A 14,052-nucleotide genomic window follows, 5' to 3' on the forward strand; every position below is an offset into this window, starting at 1 on the left:
CAAGATTACTTACTATGGATTCCTCGGCGAGGAATGAAGATTACAAACTTCTTGTGCAGCTCACAATCTTGGTTGAGCAATCACAAGCACGCCTAGCCATCTAGGAGCACAAGACTCCAAGAGTAGCAAACTTGAATCCGCGGGCTTGACCAAAACCAAATGCTCAAGAGATGGGAATGAGGCTCACTAGCACTAATCCTTGCTCTTGCTTGCTTCTCACTCAAATCCCTCAAGGGAATCACTCAAGAATGAAGAAGGGAGAGTGAGGGAGCTTTCTTTGGCTTAGGTTTGAGTTCTGTTCGTCCAAAGTGGCAAGAGAGAGGGCTGAAGGGGTATGGAGGGAGTATTTATAGTCTTCAGCCCAAAAATAGCCGTTGGGCGAAAGGGTACCCGGAGACTCCGGGTATATGCCCGGAGACTCCGGGCAGCCCTGATTTTTCAGGCCAGAAACAGCACCCGGATACTCCGGGCAATGGGGTCCGGAGTATTCGGCCCTATACCCGGAGTATCCGGGTAAGGCAGGGAACAATCTTCGGTTTATGACTCCTTTGAGTTGTTTTGTGGCTCACAAATATTTGTATAGGTTCTCTTGAGCACAAGATCTAAATCAAAACTCTTGAACCAAGTCCCTCTTGATAGTACGGCGTTCCTATACTCAAATTTCAAATTCAAAATCTAATTTCTCGAGTAAACTTGAACTCCTCTTTTTCATTTCCTTTTTGAGGGTCGTATATCGTCACTTGATTCACCTATACAAGTTCACCACCTGCACACATGCTCAATTACACGATTAAACGCACATGTGTTTTGTCATTAACCACCAAAACCCACTTAGGGGCCTAGATCGCTTTCAATCTCCCCCTTTTTGGTGATTGATGACAACCCACATGTAACTCATTTGATAATCATAATGCGATAAACATCTAGCATATAAGAGCTCCCCCTAAAAGTATGCCATGAACTTTGAATTTCAATTTTGACTTGACATGTCAACAATTGGCATATTTATCGAGAGAAACACAAATGCTCTTATAAGATTTATAGTGGGGTGAACAAGTGAGTGCCAGGAATATGTGTGATGCATATGACATGTTATCCACTCAATAAAATGTGTATCTGACAGCTGGACCCGGAGACTCTGGGTATAAGTCCGGAGACTCTGGTCAAGATATTCGGAGAATCCGGCCTGTAGCCCGGAGTATCCGGCCTTTCTGAACCAGAAAACAGAAAAAACAGAAAACAGACAATCCACAGCTCAAATATGTCACACACTAGCAGAAATTTCTTAGAAATAACTCAAGTTCGATAGCTAAGCACAGAGTAGCACTCATTACAAAGGATCTCACACCACAAAGTCCTTACAAACGATCAAGAGAGTTTTAAAACGAAATGGAAATGACAGAAGTTTGATACAAAAGCGACACATGCCCAAATGAGTACATATATGGCATTTTCACTCCCCCTTTGTCATCAAGTGCCAAAAAGGGAATGAAAAGAAGCAAGAAGTCCATCTACTCATCATTGTCATCTTGGGCGGCATCCTCGGAGGTATCCTCATCTTCATCAGAGTCGGGGTGCTCACGATAGCCTAAGGGCTCATCTTCTTCGGTCTCCACGTCCTCATCAAAGATTTCTTGGCCACTTGGAGGAGCATGGCGGGAGGAAGAAGTACGGCGACGAGGAGAACGGGGTTGACGACGGGCACGTGGAAGTGGAGCATGAGTAGCGGCAATAGAAGCCTCATCGGCGGCATCCCACTCAGCAAATGGATCATCAAAGTCTGGCAGCTCGCGGTGAGGATCCAAAGGAAGTCCCAAATGACCCTGTATCTCATTGATGGACCTTGAGTTCTCATGCACATCATTTGCAATAGTTCTACACATCCCAAATAAGCTGCGGAGGGCCCTCTTCACAAAGGAGTCATGATGACGATGGCGAGACGATGAAGAGGCACCCACAGAAGATGGAGCAGGATCATGTCTTGAGTTGTTCCTCCACATGAATAGGATCTCTCTTCTCATCCTCAGTGCCAAGTCCAAGTAATGTAGAGAAGGTCATGTAATCCACTCCATATTTTACTCCTTCGGTGGTCCAATAAAATGCAATCTCATTTTCATCATAATATAAAGAAGAATGAAATTGACCAAGGATCTCTTCATTTCAATCATAGCGAAAACCCATAATATCATAGAGACCCATCTCCTTGCACTTTGCCATAGCCTCATTAAAGAATGGATCCTTCATATTCTCATAATATTTCCAATCTACGTACTTGCAATGAACTATGGGAGCACGAGACTTACGCATCACAACTGAAGAATAGAAGTCTTCGTGAACCTTGCACCAAAAGCGCCACTCAAGACCTTCACTCTTGTCATATCTGTAAACTTTCTCTTTGCGTGCCTCTCTAAGTGCCACATCTTGCTTGTAATAGTTTCTTTCCATCTCAACTGTGAAGCCAGGCACTATCCCAGGTCGATGAAGCCTTGGAATATTGGGATAAGTGCGCTGCCCGGGAGGGTACTCAACTACCAAACGAGGAGGGGTCTTAGGACATATGTCATGAGCAATACCCTTGCTTGTTGGAGTTGGACGAGATGGAGGAGCCGCTGCTCGGCTTTGCAAAATGTAAGGAGCTTTCCTTGGCTCCTTAGAACTGCTCCCAGCGGGTTCCTTCCCGGCACGATGACGTGGACGCAACTCCCTTGGAGGATTTCGAGGAGCATCTTCCCTTTGAGCGTGAGGATCATGACGCCTCTTTTGTCTCCGTTGCTCTGCGTCTTCCAAGGACTCACCAGCGCATGGCCTCACCATGCCTTTGAAACTGTTGAGAGCGCAGGAACTTCAAATCCAATGACTCCCCAGAGTTTCCGGAGGGGAGGAGATTCTTCCTTCAAAGATTTACGAGTTCTTGATGCTTGGAAGAGTGGAATCGCCCCTAGGGCGTGAGTGGGAGAGTGGAGAGGAGAGGGGGCGGCGGCTGTGGTAAAAAGAGTGAATGTAACGGTTTACCCCGACCCCCCCGCGGTATATAGTAAAGACCAGATATCCGGAGTATCCGGCCTCAGGGCCGGAGTATCCGGATAGTCCGGAGTTTCCGGGACCTGGGCCGGAGTCTCCGGCTCCCCCTGAGACTGAGCAGAAAGATGTTCAAAAGAACTTGATCTAGATGGATTTGACTAAGATAGATTTTGAAGATCTAATGGTGTGAGAGAAATTACTCAACTTGAGATCAGCCAACAATCGAACAATGGAAACAATGATCTCAAGTGAGTAAAGTGAAGAACCAAGCCTTTTAAAAACACAAAATCACCCAAATTTTTGAAAGATTTTAAGAACTTTTCATTTTAATAATCACTTAATCTATGATCACTCAAGTGTATGCAGTAATTCAAGCTAGGTTACGAGAATCCAAGATGTTAAGTTCACTTCTCAAAGCACAAAACCTTGACTCATCTAGAGGCTTAGTAAAGATATCGGCAAGTTGCCCGTCGGTGCTTACATGTTGTAAAGCAATATCTCCCTTAGCCTCATGATCCCTCAAGAAGTGATGACGAATGTCTATGTGCTTTGTTCGGGAGTGTTGTACCGGGTTGTTTGCTAACTTGATTGCACTCTCATTGTCACAAAATAGAGGAATTGCATCAAAATGACAACCAAAGTCACTCAACGTTTGTCTCATCCACAAAAGCTGTGCACAACACGCACCGGCGGCGACATATTCTGCCTCCGCCGTGGACAAGGCAACCGAGTTTTGCTTCTTGGAGCTCCAAACTACTAAAGACCGGCCCAGAAATTGACAAGTACCTGTAGTGCTCTTTCGATCCACTTTGCAACCGGCATAATCCGAATCGGAATAGCCAAGTAAATCGAAAGATGAGCCCTTGGGATACCATAAACCAAGGTTAGGAGTGAAAACCAAATATCTTAGAATTCTCTTAACCGCCATCAAATGACATTCTTTCGGATTAGCTTGAAATCTTGCACACATGCACACACTAAGCATAATATCGGGCCTAGATGCACAAAGGTAAAGAAGGGATCCAATCATGGAGTGATATACCTTTTGATCCACGGCCTTGCCATCTTCAGTGAGATCGAGATGCCCATTGGTTGGCATGGGTGTTTTGATGGGCTTGGCATTTTCCATATCAAACTTCTTGAGCATATCCTTGATGTACTTGGTTTGACTAATGAAAGTGCCATCCTTGAGTTGCTTGATTTGAAATCCGAGGAAGAAGGTCAACTCGCCCATCATAGACATCTCAAATCTCTTGGTCATAATCCTACTAAAATCATCGCACCAAGTTTTGTTAGTAGAGCCAAATATAATGTCATCGACATATATTTGGCACACAAATATATCTTTATCAACTTTGCGAGTGAAAAGAGTAGGATCGGCTTTGCCTATTTCAAAGCCTTTCCTTAAGAGAAAGTCCTTAAGGCATTCATACCATGCTCTAGGGGCTTGCTTGAGCCCATAGAGCGCCTTATGGAGCAAGTAGACGTGATTTGGGAATTTTGGATCTTCAAAGCCCGGTGGTTGCTCAACATATACCAATTCGGAGATCGGTCCATTAAGGAAAGCACTCTTCACGTCCATTTGATATAGCTTGAAATCATGGTGAGTAGCATAGGCAAGCAAAATACGAATTGACTCAAGCCTAGCTACGGGTGCATACGTCTCACCAAAATCCAAACCTTCGATTTGTGTGTAGCCTTGAGCAACCAACCTTGCTTTGTTTCTTGTTACCACGCCATGTTCATCTTGTTTGTTTCGAAAGACCCATTTGGTTCCAATGATATTTTGCTTGGGTCTTTCTACTAAGGACCAGACTTCATTCCGAGTGAAGTTGTTTAATTCCTCTTGCATAGCCATCACCCAATCCGGATCATCTAGTGCTTCTTCCACCTTAAGAGGTTCCAAAGAAGAAACAAACGAGTAATGTTCACAAAAAGTAGCCAAACGAGATCGAGTGGTTACCCCTTTACTTATACTTCCAAGAATATTATCCATGGGATGATCCTTTTGAATTATGTGATGAACTCTTGGATGTGGAATGGAGGATTGATATTGGATTGGTTCAGCTTCTCTATCATCTTGAGACTGATCTTGATGTTGAGTTAATGCCTCGACTTGAATAGCCCGGATACTCCGGTCTGGAGTCCGGATACTCCGGTCAAGGTGTCCGGAGTCTCCGGCTTCATATCCGGAGTTTCCGGATTTTGCAGCGGATGTAGAGGTAGATGGCCCTTCAAACATCAACTCATCATCATCATTGTCCACTTGTTCTTGAGGCTTTATTTCACCAATCGCCAATTTCTTGATAGCTTGACTTGATGATTCTTCCATTCCTACAACATTATCAACTTGCTCCATTTGAGAGCCATTAGATTCATCAAATGTCACGTCACACGCTATTTCAACACAACCGGAGGTTTTGTTGAAAACACGATAGCCATGAGCATTTGAGGCATAACCAAGAAGAAAACCTTCATCAACTTTAGGTGCAAACTTAGAGTTCTTGGGCTTCTTGTTAAGAATGAAGCACTTACTTCCAAAAACTCTAAAGTAAGACACATTAGGCTTTTTACCAAGTAGGAGCTCGTATGCCGTCTTGTTCAAGATCTTGTGAAGATATAGGCGGTTGATTGCATGACATGCCGTGTTGATTGCTTCCGCCCAAAATTGATCCGAGATCTTGTACTCATCAAGCATTGTTCTTGCGGCCTCGATGAGAGTTCTATTTTTCCTCTCAACAATTCCATTTTGTTGAGGAGTGTATGGAACCGAGAACTCATGACCAATGCCCTCTTCATCTAGAAACTCTTCTACATTAGTGTTCTTGAATTCGGTGCCGTTGTCACTTCTCACTTTCTTGATCTTAGTCTCAAATTCATTTTGAGCTCTTTTTACAAACTTCTTGAAGGTCTCTTGCACTACACTTTTGTCATGCAAAAAGAATACCCAAGTGAAACGAGAATAATCATCAACAATGACAAGACCATATTTGTTACCACCAATGCTAATGTACGCCACCGGGCCAAAGAGATCCATATGTAGAAGTTCAAATGGCTTGACGGTGGTGACAATGCTTTTTGATGGATGTGGAACACCAACTTGCTTTCCGGCTTGGCATGCACTACATACACGATCTTTCTCAAAAGAAACGTTTGTTAGTCCTAGGATGTGATCCCCCTTTAGAAGTTTGTTGAGATTTCTCATCCCAACATGAGCTAGTCGGCGATGCCATAACCAACCCAAGCTAGACTTTGCTATCAAGCAAGCATCAAGTTGAGCCCTCTCTTGAGAAAAATCCACAAGATAGAGCTTTCCCTTGAGCACCCCCTTGAAAGCAACGGAGTCATCACTTCTTCTAATGACGGTCACACCCTCGTTAGTGAACAAACAATTGAAGCCCGAATCACAAAGTTGTGAGATGGACAACAAATTGTAACCAAGTGACTCAACTAAAAGAACTTTTGAGAGAGTGAACTGAGAGTTTAGATTAATGTTACCGGTACCAAGCAGTCTTCCCTTTTGATTTCCCGCAAAAGTAATGAAATGATCTCCACTTGATGCGGTTATTGTTTCAAACATACTCCTTTCTCCGGTCATATGATTTGTGCATCCACTATCAATCACCCAAGTTGATCCACCGGAGGAGTATCCCTACAAAACAAAATTACTCTTTTCTTTTAGGTACCCAACAATACTTGGGTCCTTTAATGTTAGTCACAAGAACTTTGGGCACCCATACATGCTTTTTCACTTTTGTGTTCCACGTACGGTGTCCTACAAACTTGGCAACCACTTTACCACGGTGGTTCCTTGTCAATACATAATCGGCATAAAAGGATATATGAGATGATTCTTGTGCCTTGATCTTAGTTGGGTTAGAGGCCTTGAACTTATCTTCTTTGAATGAGGATGCAACAATCTTGGCACCCTCATCACATGTTGTGCCTCTCTTGATGAAGTTGACATGACCACTTTCTTGAATTACATCATTTTTCTTGTGAATGGGAGTGATCTGTTCACTAGACCTCCTTGAGCTCCCAAGGCGGTCTTGTTCTTGTTTTTGGTAAATGGAATGGCATGTGGAGTACCTTGCCCATTCCTACCAAGTCTCTTACCCACTTCAAACCCAAACTTGCTCATGTATCTTGACCCAAATCCCTTGGTGTGTTTCTCAAATTCACCTACCCTTGTAAAGGGAATTTTCTTTGGGACTTGAGTATGTGATGGAGCCTCTTCTTGCAACAAGTGAGTGAGTCTAGAGATTTCTTTCTTCATTGCATTTATCTCAACATGGTTAGTAGCACAAGTTTGAATATCAACATTAAAGCACCGTGCACATCCTTGACTTGTAGAAGGACTAGATGAATTAGATGTCTCTTTAGTTTTAGAAGTACTTTCCCAAAGAGTATTAAATTAAACTTCAAGTGCCGTGTGATTAGCTTGTAAGCTTGTCATGCTCTCTTGAAGTTTCTCATTATCCTTCCTTAGGAAAGTGTTAGTGTCATTGACAAAAGAAAATTTTCTAGTCAAATTATCCACTTTTTCTTTTTCACTAGAGAGTGACTCTTTCAACTCAAGAAGAGTGCCATCCTTGACTTTGATTGAGTTCACAAGTATCTTGTTTTCCTCCCTTTCATAGGCGAGGTCCTTTTCAAGAGCCTTGAATTTTTCTCTCTCAAGTCTAAGCAATTCTTCTTGTGTTTCAAGAGTCTCATCCACTTCATCTAGTTTCATTACTAATTTCATCATATTAGTTGCGGCCCCTTTACCATATTTCTTGACTAGTTTAGCAATTTCTACTTCATTATCCAATTCATCGTCCGATGAGTTTGGAGATGTTACCTTGGAGTTTTTAGCCATGAGGCACATGATAGGAGATTCATCTTCATCATCGGTGAGATCTTCAAACAAGCTTGGAGGATGTGGAGATGATGCCTTGAAAGCCATGGTTGCAACATCTTCTTTCTCGGACTCACTTTCTTGTTGTGAATCCCATTCTTGACCAAGATGTGCTTCTCCGGCTTGCTTCTTGTATCTTGATCTATCTCTCTTGGATGTGCTCTCTTTGGTGTCTTTGTTCTTCTTCTTCTCTTCCGGGCAATCGGCAATGAAATGCCCAACTTTGTTACACCCAAAACATGACCTATTAGACCTTCTTCTTGGCTCATACCTCTTATTCTTTCCAAAGTTTCTAAAGTTGCCTTTCCTTAATACTCTTGTGAAGTTCTTGATAAAGAAAGCCATTTGCTCATCATTAAGCTCTTCATCATCATCACTACTAGTGCCTTCATTTTTAGAGGATTGGTTTGCCTTTTCTTTGCCTTTTGATCTAGCTTGAAGTGCCAACCCACTATTCTTGGCCGCTTGTTCTTGAAGCTCGGCTAGATCTTGGTTAATCTTGACTCTCTTTAATTGATCATGGTGAGCCTCAATTCTTCCAAGTACATTTTCGGCGGTGAAATGTTTGAATCCACTTTCGGCTCTAATCAAGCTAGGTAGAGTAACATCCCTAGCCATATACACGGTCAAGAGCTTGTCCACAATCTCACGGTCGCCCCACTTGTCACCACCAAGAGATTTGATTTGATTTGTGATTTTCTTCATGCGGTTGTACATCTCTTTCACACCTTCATCCTTCTTCATGGAGAACAAGCTCAATTCATCTTCTAAAGTTTTGATTCTTGATTCTCGTACTTTCTTTGATCCTTGATGGTTCACTAGGAGAGTGTCCCATGCATCTTTGGCGGTTGGAGCATCCTCTATCTTGTCAAACTCTTCGGGACTCACGGATGTGTGTAGGATGTTCAATGCTTGGAAATTCCTTTGTAGCACATATGCTTGAACCGGGGTTGGAGTTTCATCTTCATCCGGAATTTCACAACCAACTTCCACAACTTTCCAAAGATCCTTGTGGATTGCATTCATATATCCGAACATTTTAGTCTTCTATTGATTATACCCGGTAACATCAAAGAAAGGTGGTTTGCCCATGTGAATTGATGCATTATGCTCACTAGGTAGAGAAAAAGTGTAATCATGAGCAACTCTTCTATAATCACCTTTGCCTTTTGACTTTGATGAGCTGCCCTTGTTTGAAGAGCGTGAGGCTCTTCTCTTGGAATCGGTGTCGGAGTCATCACTAGAGTCAATGATAACTCGGGAGCTAGTCTTTTTCTTCCTTTGCTCCTTCTTCTTTTTCCTCCATGCCTTCCACTCCTCATAAGACATCTCATCATCGGATGTCTCTTCTTCACTTTCTACTCCACCATTCTTATTCTTTCCCTTCTTGTTGTTGTTGGATGGCTCTACATTCTTATCTTTGTCTCTTTTCTCACTAGGATCACCTTTTTCACCTTCATTAACCCGAATCTCTTGATTCTTTTCATCATCCGACATCTTGACCTCTCCGGACGGTTAAGCCCTTTGGATGGAGAGCCAAGCTCTGATACCAATTGAAAGGACCTTAAGATGCCTAGAGGGGGGTGAATAGGCAATCTGCAATTTAAAAACACTTAACAAAAGGGTCAGACACTGATTATCCCGGATACTCCGGGTATATGCCCGGATACACCGGGTTTGGAGGTCCGGAGTATCCGGAGCTATGACCGGAGTATCCGGGTTTGAATAACCTGAAACGAAACTACAAGTAACTCTGCAAGAAAAGTAGATCGAGCTAGATAAAAAGTACCAGGGGTTCCTTAAGGTTGATAACCAACAAACGAAGTTCACTAGAAACTCGTAAATGAGTAGATCGAGCTCAAACCCTAGAAAAGAAGTCTCACAAGCAAATGACAACTAAATCAAGTAAACTAAGACAAAGGAGACAAAGATTTGTTTCCCGAAGTTCACACCCGAAGGTGCTACGTCTCCGTTGAGGAAGGATTCGAGAGACGGTGCTCAAGAACCCCTATGCTCCTCTCCCAAGGGCGAGATCACCTCTCAAGCTCAAGGTTACTTACTATGGATTCCTCGGCGAGGAATGAAGATTACAAACTTCTTGTGCAGCTCACAATCTTGGTTGAGCAATCACAAGCACGCCTAGCCGTCTAGGAGCACAAGACTCCAAGAGTAGCAAACTTGAATCCGCGGGCTTGACCAAAACCAAATGCTCAAGAGATGGGAATGAGGCTCACTAGCACTAATCCTTGCTCTTGCTTGCTTCTCACTCAAATCCCTCAAGGGAATCACTCAAGAATGAAGAAGGGAGAGTGAGGGAGCTTTCTTTGGCTTAGGTTTGAGTTCTGTTCGTCCAAAGTGGCAAGAGAGAGGGCTGAAGGGGTATGGAGGGAGTATTTATAGTCTTCAGCCCAAAAATAGCCGTTGGACGAAAGGGTACCCGGAGACTCCGGGTATATGCCCGGAGACTCCGGGCAGCCCTGATTTTTCAGCCCAGAAACAGCACCCGGATACTCCGGGCAATGGGGTCCTGAGTATTCGGCCCTATACCCGGAGTATCCGGGTAAGGCAGGGAACAATCTTCGGTTTATGACTCCTTTGAGTTGTTTTGTGGCTCACAAATATTTGTATAGGTTCTCTTGAGCACAAGATCTAAATCAAAACCCTTGAACCAAGTCCCTCTTGATAGTACGGCGTTCCTATACTCAAATTTCAAATTCAAAATCTAATTTCTCGAGTAAACTTGAACTCCTCTTTTTCATTTCCTTTTTGAGGGTCGTATATCGTCACTTGATTCACCTATACAAGTTCACCACCTGCACACATGCTCAATTACACGATTAAACACATATGTGTTTTGTCATTAACCACCAAAACCCACTTAGGGGCCTAGATCGCTTTCACACTGTATGAAATCACAAAGAGGTGGTGGACTCTATTTCCAAGCCGAGTTAGAATTAACATACTGAACTCCGAAGGCGCAAACTAGATAGTGCGAGGTGATACATTCGCTTTGTCCTTGCCGTAGCGCTTTGGCGGATCGAACTCGTAGTTCTCACACATGAAGAACCTCCTGCCGAAGTCATCGTCCAAAACTTTAGACTCCATCAGCTTGCAAAACGAACCGCAGAAGCACATTGGAACCTGCACTCCTTGAGGCACAGGTTCTCTAATTTTGTTCCACGGAATATAGGTAGAACCAGAGGAAGACATGGTGGCCGTGCGTGGATGGCTAAAGACTCAGTATGAGATGGCTACTGACTTCATATGAGATGGGGCGATGTTTTATTTATAGATGGAGATATTTGGTCTATAGGCATGGTTCACGCATGTCTATCGCCGTTTGAAACGGCGGTAAGTACTCCCATATTTTTAATTATAGTGGGGGTGCAGAAGAATCTGATGCAAGATGACAAGACATCGAAATAGTAATTGAAACTCATGAATATCTCATGAAAATATATTTTCACAGATTATTAGAGTTAAATCTAATTTGTATAAATTTTTAAAAAATATTTCCCCAACCTCCGCTATCTCTATTATTTTCTGAAATATCTCTAAATGTAAAGATAATAATTACAGTTGAGATAATTTTTAAAATAATTATACAAATATTTATAGCAGTGAAAGCTTATAAAACAATTAAAAAAATATGGGACACCTACCGCCGTTTAAAACGGCGGTAGGGCGCTGCACGCTACAGCCGGCTGTAGCAGCCGGCTATAGCCGGGCTACAACGCGGCGGTAGTACTTACCGCCGGATCAATTGGCGGTAAGAAGGTGCCGCCGTTTGATCCGGCGGTATCTTCCCTCGGCGCACGGCCCATGGAAGGTACCGCCGGATCAAACGGCGGTACCTCCTTACCGCCAATTGATCCGGCGGCATGGTGACATTTTTGAAAAAAAATTATACCCACATATATTTTTGATAAATCGACGAAAAAATATAAAAATAAATAAAATTCAAAAAGCAACCTATGTATTTAAGCCCACCTAGCTTGACTTAGCCCAGGTCAAACTTGAAAGCCCGCTTCCACGGTGCGCTCTCTCTCCCGAGATCCTATATATCTTCTAGAAATGTTTTTCCTATTCACCCTCCAGTGTTTGAGATTCGTACAACCAATCTCATCCATCCATCATTTCCCTAACCCTAACACCGGTACACACGCGCCTCCTTCTCCCCACACGCCTGCACCGTCGCTGCCTGGCCCCTTGCGCCGCGCGCCACCACCGCCGTTGCCCTGTGCCCGACCTGCGCCGCCGCTGTCCCCCTACACCGCGCGCCGGCACCGCCGACCTGCTCCGCCGCGTTGCCCTGCGCTGCCGCGCGGCCCCTGCGCGCCGCCACCTCCGACCTGCACCGCCGCCGCCACAGCCGCTGCATGCCACCACCAGCCTCGTGCTATTGTGCGCCTAGCTCGCCGAAGAAGAAAGATGTTGTCAACATTTTAATTTAGTATTTTCAACATTTCGTGCTTCTAATTTTAACATTTTGTCTTTACAGTTTCAACAATTTGAGGTCAAATATTGAACCTATTTATGAAAAATGTTGAGTTAATTCTATCAAAATGTTGAACATGTTTGCAACAGCTAATTGTGACAAATGAGCTTTAAATATGAATGACTTATCTATCTTTCACAAAATATATAGGAGCCCCCCTCTCTCAATTTAATCCACTGCTCCTCGTAATTATCAGCCTCAAGAAATAGCAAAAAAAAATTCATTTACGCCCGCCAAATGAAATATTGAATTGACTATTCAGCAAATTCCAATCATTAGAATAAAAATAAAACTTGCAAACAGTTATGGTCAGCAAAATCATGCCAAATTTCTTGTATTGGTGCCGTGCTAGAGCAACAATAATCCATACCATCTCGCTGTCGCCGGTCGCGTTTACTGTGACGGCTTTAGAGCCATCATCATAATCTTTCGGAAAAAAAAATGTAGAGCCATCATATACAAAGAAAGAAAAAGAAAACAAGAAAAAAATTGTTCAGATGGTACCATCCGATTAGGTCGCGAAGGGCAACGCGTCCCGAAGCAAAAGCGACCGTGAACACAGAGAGATTCGGTGCTCTGCTTACACGCTTGGCACATGTGGATTCTCCCCGCCCCCCCCCCCCCGGGGGGGGATGCAGTGGCACATCGTCGCGCAAAAGACACCGTGTCCGTTATGTGTTTTCTCCCCTTTTTTTATGGCTGTTTCTCCCTTTTTATTAAAGTATAATAATTGTGGAGGAGGATGGAGGAACGGACGTCCCCTGCAGCCCCTGCTCGGGTGAAAGCAAGCGCGGGGAGCGGACAACGCTGTCGCCGTCTCGTCGGACGTCGCCAGCGGAAGCTCCACCCCGGCCCGGCGGCGTCCGGCCAACCATCCCATCCGGCGATCACCTCGATTACCATTCTACCCCTCAGCCGGCCACACGTGCCGTTAGGCTTGGGCATTTTTTCACCGAAATAACCGAACCGAACCGAAATGTCGGTTTTACGGGTTTTTCGGTTCGGCTTGGGTTTGGGTTTTCCTGAAGTTCGGTCATCGGGTTCGGTTTTCAGAATTAACCGAACCAAAACAGCTGAAAAACCGAAATTATCAATACATGGGCCATGAAATGAACGAAATATATACATGCCTCCAAATCATAAACCTTATCCTTTCATTTCTCCTCCTCACCCTCACCACCCCACACCAGCCGGCGACGGCGGCGGTCTCGCCCTCTTGCGTGGCCGGGCGTCGTGGGCGCGCGTGGCCGGGCGGTGCGAGGATGGGCGGCGCAAGTGCGCATGGCTGGGTAGCGCGAGGCAGGGCAGCGCGAGCGCGCGGGGCCGGGCAGCCGGAGCGGGCGGCAGGTGTTGGTGCGTGGGCAAACGACGGGAACGACGGCCTAGCAGGAGCAAGCAGCGGTGCGATGTACATCTTCAGCAACAACGGCCGCAATTACCGAGGAATCCTCCAATGTATGTCATCTTCTATTTCTTTGATCTGGATGCTTGCTAACCCGTGAATTCCATCTCATGAGTATCGGCCATGCTGTCATGCCCCTCTTTCATTTGTAGATGGGGGACACTCAAGAAACCGTGGCAAATCAAGCAACTGAAGTGATAGAGGTAGACAAGTTAGATGACCCGTGGATGA

Source organism: Panicum virgatum, chromosome 1K (genome assembly GCF_016808335.1).
Source record: "Panicum virgatum strain AP13 chromosome 1K, P.virgatum_v5, whole genome shotgun sequence".
NCBI lineage: Eukaryota > Viridiplantae > Streptophyta > Magnoliopsida > Poales > Poaceae > Panicum > Panicum virgatum.